Here is a 7,817-nt window from a genome sequence, read left to right on the forward strand (position 1 = left end):
ATGTTCAAAGTTTAAAGGTTATGTTTTTAACTATTATAATATGGAAAACCATTTGTGAAAATATAAAATACGACAATTTGTAACGCTTTTCACAAATAATATGATAATGTGATCTGCAAGTTCAAACGGTTATCTGTTATGATTGTCAGCATTAAAAGCATATGTAATATGAAACACAATACTTATAAAACAAGTTTTGAGTACAAGTATTCCTTGTACTTTGCTTGTATTCCCCCCCCCCCCCCTTGAAAACCGTGAAAACCATTGAAGATAGGTAGGGGTATGAACTCACCGGACGAGGAAGGTGTCGACTAGGATGCTAAACGTCAGATCGAGGCTTGAAAATGTGCGAGGTTCCTATGTAATATTAAATGATAAACAAATGTATCTAATTAGATTTTAAATCACTAATTAGTTGAGGATATACACTTCTAGTCGCGAAAACACTTCATTTCAAGTGTTTGGAGTGACCCGGGTGGCATTTATTGACATATATGGCTCGGATATGGAGTTTAATCTTCAAGAGTAAACTCTTAGAAGATTTTTCGGCCCTAAACACCACATCCCCATGAGTTTACAGCCGTAAACTCATGGATGGTGTTTTTAAGTGCTAAATTGTCTTATATCATTTGAGGGATGATGCTAGGTTTGGTTCTAGGGCATTAGAAAGGGATTAAATCAATCATAAGGACCATTTGATGAGTTTACGGTAGTAAAATATGAGTTTATGGCAGTAAACTCTCACCCACTCAATTCTTATGTGCTTTAAAGGTCATAGGTTAATCACAAGTGATTCTACTTATTTTTACAAGCCAAGGGGTGAATTTAGGGCACCATATAACCCATTTATAGGAGTTTACGGCCCAGGAACCCATTCTTGGAGGGATTACAGCCTTGAACACGTAAGGAAAGGGTTTTCATCAAGTTTAAGGCTTGTAATTCGTTTGTGGTTGCTTCTAGTTATTAGTTCAAGGCTTAGGAGGTGTGTAAATGGCATTTTAACACCTAAAAAGGAGTTTACTACCCATGAAAGGGTGTTTACGGCCCAAGCATGTTCTTGGGCAGTAAAGTCATGTTTAATCCCCGAATTTTGAGTTTAAGGTGTTCTAAGTCGAATCCAATAAGTCCTTAAGCCATATCTAAGCTCCAATGGTGGTTTGGAAGGGTTTTAAGGCTCAAATACCCCTTTTATATGTTTTCACAGCCCAAGAGTGTTCCAGGGCCATAAACACATGTTTATGGTCCTAAATCATGATTTGAACACGAAAATGAAGGCGAAGGATCTTATACTAGAAGCTAGGATAGTTACCTTGGTGATTTGAAGCTTGAAATGAGTGATTTTTGGACCTAAATCTTAGATTGAGGAGAGAGGTTAGAGAAAGAGTGAAAAGGCTTCAAATGAGGCTTAAACCTCTTATTGTTTGGATTTAATACATGGGGGAATTCTACCCGATACTAACGTTAACCGAGGCTTTTGGTCACACCCGATTAAGTTGTCGTCACCCGATATGGTCGAAACTAAAAATTTTCTAATTACTAGTTTGGGACATTTTCATGTGTTTCTATCATGTTTGGATACTTACAAGGTCAAAATAAAAGTCTTAACTTAATTGACCTAATCCAAAAACGAAATCGAAATAATTCGATTAAGACGAGTTTTACGGACGGAACGGGTTGCGACGATGGAACAACTTCGGGTTGTCACAAGTTTCTTGGGTTTCGCAGGATATTATCGTATATTTATTCAGGATTTCTTGAAGATTATGGTACCCCTCACGCATCTGACGAGGAATGGAGTGGATTTCCGATGGGGCCCTAAGCAGCAGTCAACGTTTGAGACTCTTCGATGAAGATTATGTGAGGCCCCGGTATTGACCCCTCCGGAGGGACTTGAGAATTCTGTAGTGTCCTATGATGCATCCATCACTGGTTTTGGGTGGTCATTACACAGAGAGGATGAGTGATCACTTATGCTTCATGGAAGCTGAAGGCACATGAGATGCAATATCACATGCATTATCTGGAGTTGGGGGCAGTGGTCTTTTCCCTCAAGATTTGGAGACATTATATTTATGGGGTCCGTTGTACTTTCTACACTGATCACAAGAGTATGAGATATCTTATTGATCAACTGAACCTGAACATGAGGCGGCATAGGTGGGTGGCCGTAGTCAAGGATTATGACCGCGAGACCCTTTACCATCCATGTAAGGAAAATGTAGTAGTGCATGCATTGAGCTGCAAGTCGACCGGGTATTCAGTTGGGGAGATGTGTATGAGGAAATTCATTGATTCTCTTCTGTTAGTTTTGATTAGGGAGGCTCAGGCAGAGGGAGTTTGGAGGAGAACTTGAAAACAGGAAAGGATCAGGGGCGAGATCAACAAGTTTTCCACCAATTATCTTGAATTGTTGACCCAATACGTTCAGGTTTGGGTTGCATTCTCCGGTGATATCAGACAGATAGTGTTGTATGACGCTCATAACTCTCACTTTTCTATACACTCGGGATCCACCAAGATGTACCGGGATTTAAGATTGAGCTTGTAGCACCTGGTTCCTGGTACGTATTTTTAAATTAAGTATTTTGCATTTTGGCCTGGGACTCGGCGAGTTGGTGGCCCAACTCGTCAAGTAGAAGCGGATTGGACACGGGAGTTAAGTGGCTGACTCGGCGAGTTAGAGACCGGACTTGACGAGTCCGTGCTGTCTGAAAAAAAAAACCCTAATATGAGGGTTTGCACCCTATATAAACACCTTAACTCATCCTTCCTTCTCCCTAACACTCTCCTAGACCTGCATATCGAAACCCTAGTCAATTGTGTGTGTGTGTTAAGGCCATTTTGGTGCTTTTGTTCACTTGTGAAGCTTGGAAGGAAGAAGAGGAGCTTGAGTATTCGAATTGGGGCTTATGGATCCAGAAATCTCATTCCATCTTCAGCTTAATCAAGGTAAAATGCTCCTGCTTTGGTCTTCCATTTGGTTGTTCATCTTTACATTGTAGATCTTGGGTGCATTTAGGGCTTTCAAGCCATTTTTGGATTTAAGGAGTGTTATGTGGACTCTAGCATTCAGATCTGGACCTTAAGAGGGGCTTCATGGCATAAAGGTGCCAACTTTAGGGCCATGAGAGACCTATGCACATTGTAGGACACTTTATATGGATTTTTGAGCTAAAAACCCCATGCATGTGCATCAAATTTGTAACTTTACGTATAACATGGGTATTAGGAGGCCAGATCTATGGTTTTGGTATGTTAGACCTCATTTAAATCGACTGTATGGAACTGGTCAAGGTTGAACTCGGCGATTTGTTCTTGGCACTCGACGAGTTAGTGACAATTGTGCACCCAAACCCTTTCGGTGAATGGGTAAGTGTTAGGAAGGAAGTCCTTTGTGGGTTTAGATGCGAAAAGGGACCTGGGAGCCATGGGACTCGGCGAGTGGTATGAGCAGACTCGGCGAGTGGTATGAGCAGACTCGACGAGTCCATAGCAATCTCCCAATCTTTGAAGATGGACTCAACGAGTTGTTCATACAACTCGGCGAGTGATACACTGGACAAGTTCTTAACTTGGAGATGAACTCGATGCGTTCAAGAAGGAACTCAACGAGTCGGATGAAGATGGTCCCGATGTTATGATTGAAGGAGAACCCGTCGAGTTTTTGCTAGACTTGATGAGTGGAGTCGTGGTTTTTGTGTGGGATTAGAGAAGCATGGACTCGACGAGTTGGTAGGCCAACTCGGCGAGTCAGGTCAACTGAATGTTGACTTTGACCAATGTTGACATTTACTAAACTTGGGCTAACCCTGTTTAGGGTTGTATGTGATATGTGTTGACTTGAAGGTTGTCATGCAGGGATCAAGGAGTCATTGGGAGCCGACTTGTGCACCGAGGATAGTTCAGACACTGCACAACATTAAGGTGAATTACCTTCCAGTAGGGGTGGTTCTAAGGCCACAATGTCGGCCCACCAAAAAGGGGTATTTAGAAGATACTGGTCACTGTGATAATTATCTTGGTCTGGTTATGTGTTGGTTATGAGGTTTATCTGAGTAGTATGTTATGTGTATGGTAGGGATTAGTTTCCCTAACAGTGGTCCTTAGGAACAAAGGGTAGGTCAGTACCTGGATATGCCTGACTGTATGCTTATATTTGTTGATCGTATGCTAGTAGTAGGGGCGAAATAGTCTCCAGTTACCGGTTGAAAGATACTGATGATGATTACCGGTTGAAAGATACTGATGAAGATTACCGGTTGAAAGATACCGATGATGGTTACCGGTTGAAAGATACCGATGAAGGTTACCGGTTGGAAGATACCGACGATATTGTATGGTATGTTGTATTATGCGGGAACTCACTAAGCTTCATGCTTACAGTTTTGGTTTTGGTTTCAGGTACCTCTTAGTCGAAGGGGAAAGAGTCGGCGTTGTAGTAGCGCATCACACACACACACACACATGTTTCCGCAGGAAGTGTTTGGGACTGTACTCTGATTTTCAATACTTATGATGTTATGGTTTGAAATACAACATTATGATTTTGTAATGAATGTTTTATTAACAATGTTTTGGTAAAATGTTTGTTAAATGCGTTAATTCAAAGATGAAATTTTTGTCCTTGAAAATTGAGTCGTTACAGAGCTACTGGTGGTCATGTATGAAGAGGTGCTTGACCTGTAAGATGGTCAAGGCCGAGCATCAGAGGCCGCATGGTAAGTTGTAGCCTTTGGAGGTTCTCATGTGTAAGTGGAAACAAATTGTCATGGATTTTATCACCAAGTTATCGAAGACGACCAAGGGTTTTAATGTTATTTGGGTCATCATGGATCGATTGACCAAGAATGCCCACTTTTTGGCCATCCAAGAGATTTCTTCGGCCGAAAATTTGGTTGATATGTATTCCCGGGAGATTGTTGCTCGTCATGGGGTTCTAGTCTCCATTGTTTTAGACCGATATTTATAGTTCACTTCCCAGTTCTGGCAGAAGTTCCACGAGGAACTAGGCACGAGGTTACAATTCAGCACTGCTTATCATCCGCAGACTGACGGTTAGAGTGAGCAGACCATCGAGAACCTCGAGGATATGTTGCGGGCATGTGTCATTGATTCCGGTGGGAGTTGGGATTCCTGCCTACCTCTTGCAGAGTTCTTCTACTACAATAGTTATCACTCCAGCATTGATGCCCTACCTTTTGAGCTCTTCTATGGCCAGAGATATCGTACCTCAATATATTGGAGGCTGAGATGAGGGAGCATTATCCCAAGTTATTCATTGCAGCTGACTTCGAGGACAAAATCTAAGTCAAGTGAGGGAGAATTGTAGCATCCGGTTTTAAGGTACTTTCATTATTAACCTTAAATTGAATTATATTGCATTTTGGTCTTTATGTTTAAGAAAGAGTGCAAAGAGGGTCCTAGTTGCATTTTCTTAATTTAGGTTTTAGAGGAGTACGTCATGCGTACGTGTGTACGTTGAGCGTACTAGGGCGTGTGTCACACCCCCAAACCAGAACGGCGGAAACGTTCGGGAGCGGATGACTTCATGTGGTAACGTAACAAATGAATACATAGTAGAGAAAGAAATACAACCATCATATATATAATTGAAAGTTTACATTGTTTAAAAGTGTACATGTTCAAAATCAATCACATAATGATGTCAAAATATGAAATTAAACTGGCACCGCAGCGTCCCTTCTTCAAAATCTGTTTGTTACCTGTAATTACTGAATCCCTGGGACATACAAGTAGTTTTGAAAGAGTAGATCAGTATTTAAGCTGGTGAGTTTCATAAGTATTTAATGACAATGTTTGTATGAAATGAAATGTTTTTGTTCTTTGTTTGCATGTTCCTAGAAAATCCTATATTTTCTACTAGTATAATTGTAACCTTCTTTCACGACAATCACTTGTTTCTAGTAAATGTATGTAAGTATAAAGATTTCAATTTGTCCGAAAAACTCCGTAAATCATTGTATATTAATACCCCATGTGAGTTTTATAACCATGCTATTGACAAGGAATGCCTATACACAACGTTCTTCAGGCGTTGGAATGTTCTGACGTTTGTCACCCCAAAAGGTAGACTGTAGCTAACAGTCAGGGCGCGGGTTGTCAAGCCCGTTTAGATCTATACACAAACACCATGCTCCCCCTCCAAGGGATTCTAGTATATAATACATGACTTGAAATGTGTACTTGAACTTACGTGAAGTTAATGTCTCACAAACTTAGCATAAAACAGATTTACGTGTGAAAATATTCGTTAGTTATTGTATATGAAAGTAACTTATCGTAGTAGTATTTCCATGTATGTAAAGTTTGTAGTATTCTCGTGAAACTATACCTATTATAGTTTCCTAAAAGTGTGTTTCATTTGTTAAATAAACCTGTAGTGAAAATGTTCACTTGTTATGAAAAAGTGTAGTTTTTGTAGTGCCAAAACCGACACACCGAATGTAATATAAGTAAAGTATCCGATTTATATAAATACCTAAATCGTTTCTCATTTCAAAAGATAAAATGTTGTCGTTTTATACTTTGCATATAAAAGATTTCCTTTGATAGTTTCAAATCATATATGATTCCTTTGATAAAACGCGTAAAGTGAAAGTTTATATAATACCCGATAATAGTGGATTGTTTTACTTGTATTTCCCCCCTTAAAAGCATGTAAAAGTACTCATAAAACATTTAAAATGTGAATTTTAGGGGTATGAACTCACTTGTAAGATCGGAGATTGCGAGATGAAAAACCGGACAGAGTTTCGGCTTGCGAAAGTGGATTTCCTCCGGATTCTCGGGAACCTCGGGGGCACGAACGACCTTCGGGACTCGAGCAAAGTGATCGGGGATTCGGGGTAGTGCGGGCACGGAAATCGAGATAATATCGTGAGAGAAATGAGGGAGATGGGGTGAATTTCCCGGAACCCTCGCATCTCTATTTATAGGAGGCTGAGAGGCCTCGTTACGTGGGGCGTACGCACGTACGCTGGGCGTATGCGTACGTCATGCGTGACCGAGTCCTCAACTGCCTCGGAGCTCGGATGGGACGGGACGCTAGTCCGCACAGGCACGACGTGGACGATCCGAGGCCAAGGCCTTCGCGTACGCGGGGCGTACGGGGTTACGCGGCGCGTAACTCGGATGTGTACGCTGACTCCCCCTTCGGATAATACCGGATTTTGTTTGAAATAAATATATAATTTATTTAATAAACTTCAAAAATTCATATCTTCTTCATACGAACTCCGTTTTCGATGTTCCTTATATCCCCGCGAAGGTGAGACCATACTCTACAACTTTCGTTTATATTCCATCGGCAAATTCCAAAATTATTTTTATTATTTATTTTTAAAAGGTCGCGGTAACAAAATTTCTTTAGAAATTCATAACTCCTTTATCTGACGTCGGTTTTTGCCAGACTTTTTACCGCTGAAATACCCTTGATGAGACCTTCGATTCTCGTTTAGGTCTTTCCGAGCAAAAGTCGCTCGATCTCTGATTCGAGTTTTTAGTCATCTGCCGTTAATCCGAACTTGAAAAATTCCTAACTTTCTTATACGAAGTCGGATTCGAGCGTTCTTTTTACGTACGATCATGGTTTAATGACATCTATCAAAAAGGTAATTTAATTGGTGATTTTTGGACATTTTATTTTCGAAGTAAATTTTATTACAACTAACGTGGTTACAATACTTGACTTTTTAGGTCGTTTACATATAGTTGAAATATCGGGTTGTCACAGCGTGACCTAGTACGCTGTGTGTACACCTGTATGCAGGGTGTATGTGCCATACATGCCTGGAAAG

Source organism: Lactuca saligna, chromosome 1 (genome assembly GCF_052625555.1).
Source record: "Lactuca saligna cultivar CGN05327 chromosome 1, ASM5262555v1, whole genome shotgun sequence".
Lineage (NCBI taxonomy): Eukaryota > Viridiplantae > Streptophyta > Magnoliopsida > Asterales > Asteraceae > Lactuca > Lactuca saligna.